This window comes from Octodon degus, unplaced genomic scaffold (genome assembly GCF_000260255.1).
Source record: "Octodon degus isolate 3935 unplaced genomic scaffold, OctDeg1.0 scaffold00036, whole genome shotgun sequence".
Lineage (NCBI taxonomy): Eukaryota > Metazoa > Chordata > Mammalia > Rodentia > Octodontidae > Octodon > Octodon degus.
This window is the reverse complement of record NW_004524612.1, coordinates 9,215,470-9,230,902: the sequence shown is the minus strand read 5'-3', so window position 1 is coordinate 9,230,902 and position 15,433 is coordinate 9,215,470. Positions and strand designations below refer to the sequence as shown.

General features: G+C 46.1%; 1 protein-coding gene and 1 non-coding gene across 2 annotated transcripts in view; one reads left to right on the top strand and one right to left on the bottom strand.

Moving 5' to 3' along the window:
* On the bottom strand, positions 1–107 carry LOC111816641. The gene has a single exon (XR_002820996.1). It is a non-coding gene; the product is annotated as a U6 spliceosomal RNA (small nuclear RNA).
* The window catches only part of Pebp4 (phosphatidylethanolamine binding protein 4), a 201,444-nt gene that overhangs the window by 18,582 nt on the left and 167,429 nt on the right, over positions 1–15,433 (top strand). The gene's annotated exons all lie outside the window — the stretch shown is intronic.

The following is a 15,433-nucleotide window of genomic DNA, read 5'->3' as shown; positions in this document are numbered from 1 at the left end:
AAAAATATGGAATGCTTCACGAATTTGCGTGTCATCCTTGCACAGGGGCCATGCTAATCTTCTCTGTATCGTTCCAATTTTAGTATATGTGCAGCCGAAGCAAGCACCCAGTCCACTCTTCTGCAAGAGGTTACAATGTGGTGACATTAGCTGTTCTCGTGTGGCCACATGCTATGTTAAGCCCTCTGAAAAGCTATTTATCACAGTCTGGAAGTCACCTAATGTCAACAGAGTCAGAATTTGAACTCAGGTCTGGGTAGATTCCAACGCCCTTGACGAACTTCCTCACTGTCCCATTTCCTTCCAGGAAAAGGGTAATCTGCCACAGGCCCCAAATGGCCCTGGATGTCTTCCAATGGCCACCATCAAGTCCAGGGAGGCAGCACAGAGGAGAGATTTGAGGGGCTCCTATCACCCCTGTCCTGTTACAAATGGGCTAAGAGGGGCCATGCACTCTCAAGTGATGTAGCCAAGGGAGATGTGCAGCTGGGGGTGGAAGTGCACAAGGTGCACAAAGAGGGACTGCCTTTCTTTTCCACAATGGGTTTGGACCTTCATCCAAGGTGGAGTCAGAAGTCCCGGACTTTTGAACTCCCAGCCTGGATTTTCCCGTGTGTGTGTGTGTGTGTGTGTGTGTGTGTGTGTGTGTGTGTGTGTAACCGGCGATTGAACTCAGGCCCTTGCACTGCCAGGGAAGTGCTTGTTCTATGGGGAGGGGAGGAGAAGCAGGCCCTCTGAGAGAGGCCAAAGTAGCCTTCCACCCGCTCTTTGGGCTGAAATTGGAAGCGCCAACACCAGAGGGAGCTAGATGACCATCTTCCTACCCCAGGGACCCTAGAGCCGGCTTGGTGGCTGGGCCTTGGAGTCTGAAAGGCAGTGCAGAAGCCGACAGATGGTGGAGACCCACCCTGCAGTGAAGGCGCAGTGGTGGTGATTTGGATCTGGGGTGCACTCCTCTGTACCCCACCCCTGCCCCGCTCCCCATTGGCCAGTCAGTTGTGAAATGCGCTCCTGCTATTAAGACCCAAATGTCCAGGGAGTGAGGTAGCCTCTTGGAGCAAGCCCCTTGTGGGCACGGTGAAACAGCTGGGCAGAGGAAAAGTGGGGGTTTCGAGGCTGCACTTGGCCTGAGAATGCCTCTCACACTCCACCCTAGAAAGAAAGGCTTTTGGAAAATGCACCCACGGCCCCCAAATCAGGCCAAGTGTGCCGAGTCTGGGAGCTCGGCATTGCTGACCCAAGTGCTGCCCACCTTGCCCTGCTGGCATCTGAGAGGTATCTGAGAGGTACTCTGGCTTTGCACAGATTAGGGCAGTGGAGCTTGGGGACCTTCAGAAGCTCACCTTACAATGGATTTCACATCTATTTCAAGAGTCCCAACAGCAGACAGTCCTCAGTCCTGCTCATTCTTGCTCCTCAATGCTATTTCATCCAGGAGGTGACTCCATCCTCCTACACACATGTGCTGGGCCACCGCCTTCTGGACATGGTTTACAGTAGTAGCCTCCTACCTGGCCTCTTGGCTACCACGGAGCTTGCCCCTAGTGCCTGGGATGCTCTCAATCCTGCAATCAGAGGGAAACTGTCATCTGCGGGTCAATCCGACCCTGCCTGCCCCTGCTCAAAATCTTCCGATTGCCCTAATGCCCCAAAGTAAAGCCAAAGTGTGACAGTAGTCTTCTAGTCCCCATGGGATCCAGCCCTCACCTCCTCTCTGACCTCAACTCCCCGACTCTTGTTCACCTTGCTTCACGGCCACTGGTAAATCCCAAGAAGGCCCATTCTGGGTGGTGGAGTACCTCTGCCAGCCCTGGGCCCTTTGACCGAGCTTCTTTCCATTCACCTTGTGTGTCACCTTCTGATCTTCATGCCTCCTGTGATTGCTTATTTGTTTTATCTGTTCGTACCCACAGCTAGAATATAAGCTCCATGAGAACAGGAATCTTTGCCTGATTCACTCATTGATTCGTCCCAAGCACTAGGACAGAGTCTGTCACATTGTAGGCACTTTACTTGTTGGGTGAAGATTATTGTGTGGTGATTTCAAGAGTTTGTGCATCCAAAGCCGATGGGGTTCCTGGTGATAGAACCGTTGAGTACACAACACAATGACGGTGGTAGTGGTGGTGTTCATGGGACGGTGAAGAATCTCAGCCCCCCAGGTGACCAGTGCATCCTGGTGACATAACCGCCGAGGCAAACCATGGCTAGTGGACACAGCATCCAATATAGAGTGTTTTGGGTAGGAGAGGGAGAGGTGGAAATGGTGAGGCATAAAGGAATAGAACTACAGGCTGGAAACAGGCTGCTGTAGGCAGTAGACACCTAGTAAGCCTGCGGATGCATGAAGGAAGCCTCTGCCTTGTCTGTCTTTTAGAAACTGGCTGTGTAGCCATTGTGAAAATTTGAGGGCTAGGTTAAAATAGGACCGAGGGTGTGGTGAGCTGTGTCTCAGAGGGAAATCCCTAGGTAAATGCCCTCTGCTCAGGATCGTGCCATCCTGTCTGGTGCTTTGTCTCTAGAGCCCCTTGGAGGGATCAAAGAGAAAACTCACAATTTGGGGAGAAGTTGCTGCAGGTTCCTTCTGCCCCCATCACATCTTTATGAAAACATCATCTTGGGCAATGTGTAACACCAGCAACACTGCCTCTTGCAGTTCTTGCAAGTGGAGTGATAGGAATTCTGGGTTTGAAATCTGAGCCACGAGTTTCCACCGTGCTCTGCAGGAAGCTGCTTGCCAGCTCTCCTGCATCTGGCATCCCCCCCCCTCCCCCCCGCATCCCCATGGGGAAGCCAGACCACGTGAGCTGCACCTTTATTAGCGTGCAATCGTGGAACAGCGCTTCCCTCCTCCCATTCATCTCCTGCACTCGTGAGCAGCATTCCAGGGCCCTGTGGAAAGATGCCCACAAAGCAAAGAGCACACAGGTGGGTGCCGCAGACGGCTCAGGCCCTGTCTGCCTGGCAGTCAGTCCTGAATTGGCCTTCGAGGCTGTTGCTTCAGGATTACATGGGAGGTGAGTGGCCAGCCACACCTCTACCTGAACTGCAGGTGGCTTAGAGCTGTGGGTGTGAACCCAGGCCTCGCAGTGCAGAGTGACTAGAAGAGCGATGGCCAGCTTAAAACTTATCCCAGGGCAGGGGTGGTCTGCCTCAGCACAAGACCAAAGGGCAGACTCAGACAGGGAAAGAAGGACAGATGTAAACTGCAACCATACTGGAACTTACATCTGCACTACTTTATAAAAAAAGCCACAAATGAAACAAAAACCAAACGACAAACTGAGAGAACATATGTGCCACAAGGACACAAAGCATCATTATCTTCATGCATGAAGAGCTCTCGGAAGTCAATAAAAGAAAGATGAACTCTCACGAGAGAAAAAGAATTACAGGATGTTAACAGGTGATTATACAAAGAAGAAAGTTCATTAAAATATGGTTGGGGGATTTGATTCTATTTATAATTTTTAAATGTGATTTTTAAAAATGGTGTAGACTTTATGGAAGACCAACCAGATGGCAGTTTGTGCCTTAAAAAAAAAAAAACAAAGGAGAGTGTATATTACAGGTTATATTACACAGTGCTTCAACCTTTCTGGAAAGTGGTTTAGTAATGGCTATCGAAACCATTAACATGTCCACTGTGGTTGAACAGCAATCTTAATTCTAGGAATTTGTTCTAATGGGATTACTTAATCAGAGACATACAGAAAAATTTATGTAAAAGGATGTTCATTGTAGTGTAATTTAAAATAGAAAAAAGGAAAACCATCCAAACGTTCAACAATAGACCGGTTAAATAGAATATACTCTGTCCATATCAAAAAGTACCATGAAGCCATTAAAAAATCATGTTCTCAAAGACTATTTAAGGATAATAGTGAAGTCTCACAGTATATTTTAAGTGAAAGAAACCATATGATAAAACAGTAATTTCACTCTAGTCCTGATTTTCAAAAATTGTATCTTTTTATGCATGCAAAATAAAAAAACTAGACAAATAGAGAATACATCAAAATGTTAGCATTGGATCACCCTGAGTGGTGGGATTGAGAGTGATTTTTATTTTCTTTTGCACTTGTCTGTAATTTCCATATGCTCTCCAATAGACCTGTATTACTTTAATAATAAGGAAAAATGCTATTTGGGGAAGAAAAAAGTCAACGCTAAGAGGAAAAGGCTTCAGCTCCCCAAATGGTCTGAGTGCTGGTTGCTGTGGAAACTGTAACTTTGAATTGCCCAACTTTTTGTGAATTACTTTCCTGCTCTGCGGGGTGAACACTTGTGCTGGATTCAGTGTTCTCCTCTGCACGTGCCTCGGGCAGCAGAAAGCCAAGGCCCAGCCTCCAGCAGCGGTCCCCAGGAAGCGGCCTGGCGCTGTCCTGTCTCCTTCTCTCCTTCCAGGTGAGGAGGGCCCCACCCCTACAGCAGATGCTGGGGGCAAAGCTGCCTTAGGGGCAGACGCTGCTGCTCTGGTTAGGCTTTCCTCACCTGCTGGTAGTATTTGATGACTCTCATGAGCCAGCCTTCCCCACTCCCAGCCTGGCATCCAAAGGTGGGACCCCAGTCATGGTATAGGAGAGGCGAGCAGTGGCTTCGTTTGTTTGATGGCACCTATGAACAAAGCTGGTGTCTCAGCTGAGTCCCTGAGATATTCCGGAAGTCGGGCACCTAAATCAAAGTCCTTCCTGCACCTAAGCTTTGCCTTGCCCATGTGCCCTGCCTCATTTTCCCTCTCTTTGTCACAGGAAGAGCGGTGCCCACCTTGAAGGGCAGCTGACCATGAAGGTACCCGGCGCTGGGCTGAGAGCGAAGACGCTCTCCTGTGCCTATTCTCAGAACACGAATGTCTCGCTGCCATTTGCAAATCCTGCTGGGAGCTCTAGGGTGTGGAGAACTGGTTGATTTATAGATCGAGGCAGCCACAAGTTGGAATTTTAAAAAGCAATGTGTCCTTTGAGCAAGAGCCCGGGTTGGGGGCTTTGCAGGCTGTCGCTTTGTCCCAGGGACCAGATGGAACTTGTTTTTCTGTGCACTCGGGGTTTAACCCTTCGTGCACTCCCTCCTCAGCAGCCCCATTCAGGAACTGCTGCCTCAGGGGGTGAGGAGTTGGGGGTGAGAGAAGAGTGAGCCCATGCATTTGAGCCTCCGCGGCATTTCTTGAAAATGCCACATCTTTCCAGCCTCTGCCTTTGCTGATTATTTCTGTTTTATTTAGCATACACTGGCATGTGCCAGACACTGCTCCCAGCACTTGTAGAAATATTAGCTTGTGTATTCTTCACAGCCATGATTATCTTTGTTTCACATTCAGGGAAACTGAGGCAAGGGTAGGTTAAGTTAAGCAACAGGCCCACAATCAATCACACAGCTGTGAGCAATGAAACCGCAATTTGAATTTGGACACCAGCTACCTGGTTATCAGACCTGTGCATCTAATCCCAGCACCCTGGCTGGAGTTCCAGTATGTAGCAGGTGAATAAATCCTGCTGTTCACAGTTTTGACCTCCTGGGGGTAATTCCTCTGGCTTAATCCCTAGGAGCATCAGCACCACCAGTGTGAGATGGAATCCAGGTTTGTTCCTGAAAGATCACAGGCATCCTTTCAGGGACCAAAGACCTCAAACGTCCTATTTAAAAGGTGCTAGGAGAAAAGTCCAGGGTTCAAGGTCATTCCTGCCTTACCCCCATTCTGTCCGCTTTGCCTGTTGACAACTCTCTTGCTTCTTGCTGCAGTACAACCCACAAGGCCCTTTGGTCTTCTGTGAAGTGTTGGAGTCTTAACTGTTCCCAGGCAGAAGGAGCTAGGGAAGTCTGCAGCAATAGAAGCAGGAGAAGACCCAGGGTTGGTGACAGACCTGCGGCTACTGCCCACGTGTCTGGGTGTGGGAGGGGCAAAGAATCATCAGATGGTAAACGAAGCAACTGGGGTTGTCACAGCTTCTCCAGGTCACATGACACAGGGAACATTCTGCCTCCTATGATGATCTTCCAGGGGACCTGGGGACTGTGGTGTGGTCTGTTATAGATCTGAACCAGGACTCAGACTCAGGAGGTTGGTTTGTTTTTCAATTGTGATAAACAGCAGCGCTGCACTTGTACCATACCTGGGGATGAGCTGGTCTTCCTGTGCGCATCGTCCAGAGAGCTGAACCTGGCTCATGTACATACTCAATCTTCTCCTTTTAAACACTTTTTATGGTAGTCTTTCTAAAATAGGTAACAGCCTTCTTAAACGGAGTCTAAAGAACATGACTTAGCTTTTGTTAAATGAGTTCATGTCATTGTTTAAAAAAAAAAACATCTGTCACAGAACGGCTTGCTTCTGTCTGAGGCTTTCTTTTCTGTGGTGGCAGGGTTTGGTGGCTAGCTTTCCGAAGCGTCTGTCCCACATTCCTACTTGGCTAAGGCCACACAGCTTGGGCAGGGCTGGCCAGACCAAGAAGAGGAATTTGCCCCTAGGTATGGTCTGGGTTTGTCCCGCAAGGGTTCCTGTGCTGGAGACCTGGTGCTCCGTGTAACAGAAGTGCCAGGACCTTTAGGAGCTGCATCTACTGGGAGGTGCTGAGGGCATTGGAGGTCTGCCCTCTAGAGGGCCTATTGCTGGCCTCGCAGAGTGAGAACAAGCCCTAATAAAAGAGCAAGCCTGAGCCAGCCAGGGTGGAAGGCTGAGGCAGGAGTTGTTAAGTTCCAGCCCAGCCTGAACTACCCAGCAAGACCCTGTCTGAAAATCAAAAAGAGGGCTACGGGGGCGGGGCGGTACAGCACCGCGCTGACCACCTGCACAATGACGCACCTGCTGCATACGCTCCTGCCCTGGCCCTTCCCAGCGTCCCTGGGACAGGTTGTGCGGTGTTGCACGGGGTCAGGACGCGAGGACACAGAGTTTCTTACGAAGCTTGGACTGACTCTCACCAAGGCTGAGTGGCAGAAGAGACTGACACCAGAGCAGTTCTATATCGTAAGACAAAAAGGAACTGGACCCCTTTCAGTGGGGTCTACCTGAACAACCGAGAGCCCGGAATGTATCACTGTGCATGTTGTGACAGCGCCCTCTTCAGCTCAGAGAAGTTCTGTTCTGGCGCTGGATGGCCCTCATTTTCTGAGGCTCGTGGTACATCCAGCTCAGATGAAAGTCACGCAGGGATCCTGAGATGTCTGGACACCTCATGAGAGTCAACTCGAACAGGGGTTGTCTGCAAGCAGCGCGAAGCTCATCTTGGCCATGTGTTTCCCGACAGACCTGGGCCTCACCATCAGAGATTTTGTATCAACAGCGTAGCCCTGAAGAGCATCTCCCAGGTCCTGTCCTTCACTCGTATCCTTCATTTTCATAATTTAGATGGATGACCTGTTCTATTTACTGTTTGCTGCTGGCTTGACCCAAGTCATGGCCTCTCTTATTTTTCCCTGTAGTCTGGCCGGACTCCTGCTTGAACAGAGGGGCAGGCAGCTGCTACCCCCATCTGCCTTCCGAAGGTGCGGGATGGGACAACAGGGTGGGAGCCCTTGTGGGACATCAGAGGCTGATAGGCAGGAGCTAGGTAGTTCCCACAGATGCCTCTGAGCTTGCCTTTGTAGGTGAGTCCTGCAGGAACACAGAGGTGCCAGCATAGACACAGGAGCCCTGAGTAATCCGGCACTGCAGAGTAGGTACGGGCAGGAGCTGTGCTTTGTGAAGCACGCACTGTGATGATAAGCTGGGTGATACATTTGCCAAATGTTTGATGTCTCAAACATTCTACTTTCAGCCCTACTACCACAAGTCAGCCTCAGTGTGGAGTTTGTTAAGATTTTGTTGATTACAATGAAATGTTCACCCTTACACCTTCTGGCTACAAATGTAAACTTTAACATGTTCAAATAAAGTATTTTCTGGAAAAAAGAAAGAGGATTAAGGATGGAGCTTGGTGCCATAGCCCTGGATTCACTCCGCAGGACTGAGGGGGCAGAAAGAAGAGCAAGCCTGGCCCCGAGCTGTCCTCTAACCTCTTGTCTCACCATGTTATCTCGCTCTTCTGCATGTGGGAATTCCCTTTCCGCTTCTCCACCATGTCGTGACCTGGCCTGGGTGGGGGTGGGAGTGCTTGCCAGATGCCAAACACAGGAAGCGCCATGTTCTCGGGCTTCTGGCCTCCAACACTGAGCCCTCAGAAGCGCCCAGATTCAGGTGTTCTGCAGTAGCAACCGAAAATGGACCTGACACCCTTAGTGCTAATTGTATAGGGCAAGGAATTAGAAACCAGAGGGGTTCTTGGTTATGTAGGACAGAGTAGCTAGAGCAGGGATAGGTGGCATTAAAGATAGTGTCAGCTACCTGAAGGTGGCTGGGCGAGTGGGGGACCTGTCTCTTTCCAGCATTGAGAGACAAAGATGTCAACATACTTCTTACATGTGTAAGAGCACAGACAGTGCAATGAGAGAGAGAGAGAGAGAGAGAGAGAGAGAGAGAGAGAGAGAGAGAGAGACAGAGACAGAGAGACAGAGAGAGACAGAGACAGAGACAGAGACAGAGACAGAGACAGAGACAGAGAGAGACTGGCCGGCTTCACAGCTGAGCCCCCTGGGCCTCAGGCTGCCTGGCACATGGCCACACTGATTATGCGAATGACCAATCCATGCCCAGCTGCACCAGATCATGAGTCCACACCGCTTTCCTCTTCTGTTTCCGCTTGCTGCCTCTGAGTCTTCAGCAAATACGGATACTTGTTGCATCTCTTGATTCCAGGCAACACTGAGAATGAGTGTCGGGCCCAGCCCTGGGGCAGGAGGGCAGCGAGGGGAGAATGGATCTCGGGGAAAGGACCCGGGCTGCCTGAGGTCCCGGGCCCTGCCCATGTGGAGATTTCTCTCTCTGAGCCGGGCTTGTGGGGAGGAAATAGCCTGGACTGTGTGCCTCAGGGAGGCGGGCATTTCCCACTACTGCTCACAGAGATGTTTGCAAGATCTAGAAAATTCATAGGGCTACTTGCCTTTACCCCAAACCACCCAAGACTGCTAAAGTTATATTTTAAAATTTATTTTCCTCCTGTCATCTGTCACTTCTTGATGCTGTCAATGCTGATGAGTGTCCTTATGGTCCTCCTAATTTGTGACAGGATGGGAAACCTGATAACAGAGAATATCAGAGCTACATCTCTACTGAGTAAATGTGCTCAGAAAAAGGCTGTGAGTCAAAAGCCTACACTTTAGGCTGCGAGCCCTAGGACATATCGTAGATGTGCTGGTGTGACTGCCACAGGGCTGGGGACCAGGTAGGAGCGCAGGATGGTGGAGCAGGACCAGTAAGCGCTTAGCAAGGCAGGTCTGGGCACAGACCAGTTGTGTTGCTAACAGGCCCGCATACCTTTCTCAGCCACTCAGCCTTAACTCCCCCACCTATAAAAGTGGATAATAATAGAGGCTTTGTGGGGTGCTGAGAGGATTAAAGAGAAAACCTATTCAGAGGCACCGGAGAGAGGCCAGACCCTTTCCACAGCAGAAGTTCAGTCAGACCTCATCTCGCACCTTCTTCCTGACCCCTGCCCCTGTCTGGCGCTCATCTGTCCTGCAGAATGTGTCATTTTATGGTGTCATTTGTGTGTGAAGAGTCTGCCCTGTTTCATACCCCTTACCTCGTCTCCCACTGGCAGGAGGTGACAGAGCCGTACCAGCAGCCAGGGCCCCTGGTATTTTCTGTGTTTATCAGATAACCACAGCATTACTAAAACCCATCCCAGAGCATAGATGGAAGTTTTGAATAAGAAAAGTGAACTACTTGACTATATTTTTATGCATTCCAGAGCCTGATAGTTAATTAATGAGAGTCAGAAAGCACAGATAAGTGGGGAGAAAGTCACCAGGTAGTGTCCCTTTGCCACCTCAGCCCTTATCCCCCAGCTTTCTCTCCATCAACAGGGCAACTTTGCTTTCTTTAGAGTTACCCCCACACCCCAAGTCCCCCATCCGCTCTGCTCTACTGAAATGCATTGCATGGCAGGTGACGGATGGCAGCTTAAAATATTCTTCCCCAAAGGACTCTGTGGTAACAGGGTGAACAGTCTTAAATTCATTTTATGGGTTGATTGATGGATTGGTTGGTTGGTTGGTTTGCTGAGAGAAGGGCTCACTACTACCTCAGGCTGGCATCAAATTCCAAATTTTCTTGCCTCAGCCCCTCCAGTGCTCAAATTACAGGGGAGCACCACCACACCCAGCTCAACAGTCTTAATTTTTTTTTGTTCCCCCCCACCACCCCATCCCCCCGCAGAACCGGGTATTGAACTCAGGCCCTTGCGCTTGCCAGAGAAGCACTTATTCCACTGAGTCATCTTCCTGTCCCCCGACAGCCTTACTTTTAAAGGAGAAGGAGGAAAGAGAGGAGGAAATGGGCTGTTTTCTTAATTTGCAGAAAAAATGGATTTGACTAGATTTTAAATGTTTCTCCCCATACTTTTCTCAAATCTTTCCTGCATCTGAGTGTCCACGCTAAGTCTTAGTACATTTGGGTATTTGGCTTCCATGCCCATACATAGGAAAATATAGATAGTCACACATTCCACATCCTTGGATTCAGCCAACCTCATGAAAATATGAACTTTTTTTAAAAATCGAGTTTAAATATTTTTTAAAAAAAATAAATACAACACCCTGACTAACTATATATGCTGATACCTGTAAACTAAGCAACTACACTGAATAGCAATGTGTAATACTAGGGTCATGCTTGGAATGCCTGCCATTCTGGTCTTCTAAATATGTACTGCTTGTCATGTCATATCAATTACTGCTATACTGTCGCTCAAGTAAATGTTTGTTTTTTAAAAAGGGTAATAAATGAAAATAAGAGACAAGAAAAAAAAGTCATAGGACTGTCCTGCTACAATGCTATATATGGTTAGATTTCTAAATTTCTGTGTAAAAATATGTAATTGTTTATTCCTATTTTTAAAAATATTTATTTATTTTTACTTTTTTTTCCTTCACATTCTGTAGGGAATTAAATTTAACATATCAATACTTGATTGAAAATACCTGTTCCCAAAAAAGAAAAAAGAAAATACCTGTTCCATGCTATGTCTAAGATGTTTAATATTCAGACAGATAGTGAGGTTAAGCTCAACTGCCTGTGTTATAGGGTAATAATATCATTAAGCTTCTCTTCTGGAGGGTTAACAACTTAAGTTTGCAGACCAAAAATTAGAGAAACAGAAGGGCTACAAGGACAGCCAATATTTTGGCCCTAGCCTTTCCAGGTCAGTGAGGACTCAGAACACAAGAGAACCTGTACTGTAACATCCTGTAACTCAGTGACGTCCCACATTTTTTGATCAAGGAGATTACGAGGGCACAGAGCAAGGTGATCGATGACGCAGAGTGTGCCTAAGGAGAGTCACATGAAGAGAAAACATTCTCTCAGGCTTTCACAGAGAGCAAATTGGTCAAGCAGTGGCCGTGACTCATCCACATGGCTGACACTGACAAAGGATCTACAAACTGTGGTACAGGGTTTCAGGCTAAATCCTGAGGGGATTTCACTGACCTTCTCAGATACGAAAGTTACATTTCTTATTACATAGGTCTTGCTTTATCTTGGTCTTAACCATCTAGCAGAAAGGTATAATAATGAGGTATGAAAAGTAAAGCCATCTTAATATGCTGAGCTGTACAGGTCTCAAGTCAACAACTTCTGACATTGCCAGTCCTATGGATAACCCACTACTATTATGGACTAGTAGACTATACTGGATTATTTTTGCTGGATTCATGTACCTACAATTGTTAAATGGCAATGGAATACCCATCTGTGAAAAAACTAAACAAAAAAGGGGATACAAAAGAAGGACTATTTTGTATCTACATATACAAAATAGTTAGGATAGATATACAGCCACTTTCTCTTAATTCAATGAGAAGAAAGATTTGTACTAACAGTGTTTGGTCAGGATATCATGTCTGCATCTTGTACTATGAATAACCACTATGAAGACAAAAATATGCAACATATTAATTATTGAAACTGTCCTATAAATCAGTTTTGAAACTGTCTCATTGCTATTTGTTTCTCAATAAAATTAATTAAAAAATTAAAAAATTAAATACAAAATAAAATTATGTAAACACTATTTAAAATTAAACATGTACAGACTTTTCATAATTCCCTAAACAACACAGTGAAACAATTATTTGCATATTATTTATATTGTATTAGATATAATGGCTATCTCAAGATGTCTGAAAATATAGGGGAGAGTTTATGCAGATGATATATAAATTCTATATCATTTTATATAAGAGACTTGAGCTTCTGTGAATTCTGCTCTCCACAGAGTTTCCCAGAATCTCTTCCCTGCAGATACCAAGGGACAAATGGATCATGCATCTTGCAGTAGCACCTTGGCACTCATCTTTCATTGGTTTCAAGAGGCAGGACGAATACCCAAAGTGCTTGTAGAAGGTGTCAAGTCACAAGATAACCGATGCCAGCAAGTTCTAGCTTGTGTGCTGAGTACCAAAAAAAATGAGTTCTGGGACAAAATTTTTGTGTCAAAATGAGTCAGTTACCAAACTTGACAAGTTATAAAGCAGTCAAATACCAAGACATGATGATATATTTGATCTAGCAATGTATATGGTTTCTAAATATATTATTTATAAAACTACCCAAATATACAGTACTACAATGCATATATTACAAATATACGAAAAAGACAGACTATATATATATAATTACTACTTATTACATATATATTATTACCATGTGATAATGTAAGTTAAAAACTAGTGAGCCACAGGAGATGGTGCTTGTGGAATTTTAGGCAACATTATATGCATCTGGTGGAGAGATAGTTGAAGTGTCCAATACCTGAGAAATGCTGCTACATGCATTGCTACCTCCTAACAAATGTGTAATGCTCATTCAACCAATGGTGAAATGAGGGGTTGCCAGGCTCTGAGGCCCTGCCAAGCCTCTGCTTAAACTTTAAGAGAGAGACAGACCAAGGACACATGAGCAAAGTGGGAAAGGAAAAGGGTATCCAGTACCAGAAAAACAACTTCCTGAACACAGCGTCAGGAAAGTGAATGCAAGGCCAGGACAGCCACTGGCAGGAGTGGGAGGGAAGGAGCCTGGGAGTCTGGGTGATGAGGGAGATCAGAGGAGGCATCCATTAGCCCAAGCACTGTTCTCAGCAAACAGGATGGAGCCCTGATGACAACCCTGCCGAACACTGCAACCATCAAGTACGTCAGCCTTGGAGGTGAGAACTGGGGACTAGCAGGAACAAACTCGCCAGTTCCTGGTTAGCAACGAATGTTAACCCTACCTATACATTTCCTGGCTTCGGACCTTCCCCATAGCCCCACCTAAGCCAAGGGCAATGGTTTCCTAAGCTCTACTCCTACCTCTTCTCCAAGTGTATCTTCCTTCTCTGGGCTCCCACATCAGCCTACATCCCAGTGGCACTTCTCTTACTCCTGTGCCAGGAGGAGATGCCTTAGGAACATATGTGTTGTCTCCATCCACATTACCGGCAACTTTCAGACAACTATCTTATGCCACATATCGGACCTGCCCTGGGGAAGGGGCAACAGGAGGTAGTCATCGGGAGCCCAGGCTGGTGGGCTTGCAAGCAGAAATCTCCTCATGGAAAGCAGGACTGGGCCACCTAGGCTGGTCTCAGGGATAGATCTCATCCCCTGGGAAATAAAATAATCTGTCCAAAATGGCAGAAGCTTCATCAAGCCTGCAAAATTAGGTCACTGGAATAGGAACCTAAGATGAGCTTATCAGCAAATTAAATATGATAGAAAAAAGAATCAGTGAACTTAAAGACAGAGCAATAGAAATTGTCTAATCAAACATAAAGAGATAAAAGACACCTGCCTGGCAAGCACAAGCTCCTGAGTTCAGTCACTGGTACCACCCAAAAAAAAAAAGAGAGAGAGAAAGATTAAAGAACTATGGAGGGGAAAACCAGAACAAGCACCCAAGCACTGTGAGACAATACAAAATGGTCTAACATACGTATAATTGGAACACCATTAGGCCAAGAGAATGAATACAAAGCATAAGAAATTTTTGGAAAGACAAGGGCCTAGAACTTTTCCACAGAGCAGAAGAAATCTTTGGCCAAGAATTTTTCATAAGTAATCAATAGCAACAAATCACAGATTCAAGAACCTCAAAAAATCTTAACCATGGTTTATTTAAAAAATGCCTAGACGCACAGGGAAAACTGCTGAACCTGGAAGATCAACTCCAAAGACAACCAAGGAAAAAGTGATGAATGTTGCTATTTCCCTTACCGAAGCATTCTTAATGTTCATGAGGGGAATATGTTCTTGGAGGACAGAATTAGGGCATTCACAAAAGGACAACATGTGTAAACTTACTCCAACATTTCTGCAGCATTGTAGGTATTTTGACTCCTTCCTGCATATTACACTGAGGAATTCTATTACCTCAGTTTAATTTAGTGGATGATGTATTGAGTTCAGCTGTCAGGTGGTCCACTAGACAGTAGAATCACACCCATATGAGCCAACAGATTCTTTGGATCTAGAATGCTTCTTGGTCAGTATGGCCCAATCAAAAATTATCTTCTTTCCTCTCTGATCTAGCACCTCTGATCATTATGTTTCTCAGGTTTCTGCCGATGAATATAATTAAATGCCTGGTAGCTATTGGGGTATGGCGGTCTAGAGTTTCAGGATCAGATTTTGTATGCATGTCCCTAAGGACATACTAAAACCTGACTTTAGAATAAGTTGGGAGTTGTGAGGTGTCTGAGTGTGGGGTCAGAGCAAACAGGGAATCTCTTGCAAGGCAGGATCACGGGGCTAGGGGTAGCCTCAAAGGAAAGGGAGGCCAAGTAGGGTTCAGTCTCAAGGCTGTGAACTTAATTTAGATTGTAGTTCATCAACCTGCAGGATCAGATTCCATTTCTGGTTTCAGCTTTGTTGGTCTTGAAGCTGCATGGTCTGAAAGATCCTTTTAGGCTAGGCCGAAATTTAGTATTTCTTGTTTTCTGACTGTATCTTGAGCCAGGAATTTAAGGCTTGAGCTTGGAGTTTTTTCTTTTTTCTTTCTACTTTATTCGACCATGTTTGTATTCATCATTCCAATATGACCATCTATTATGTAACTCTGCCAGTCAAATTGCAACAATTATTCACCACATTTGATACTTAAGAAACTTTTTGAAGGTACTAGCTAATGGTAACCTGTTCTCCCATCTCTTCTCACTGGTTTTAAGCAGTGTGACTGCAATGTGTTTAGTGTTTTTTCCTCATGCTTCTTTTGCTGGCATTTTTTACATTGAGCCTTTTGGATCTGTGTGTTTGTAGGTTTTATTTATTTATTTACATTCATTTTTGTAGGTTTGATTTGGTTATTTATTTATTCATTTATTTTGGTGGAACCAGGGACTGAACTCAGGCCCTTATGCTT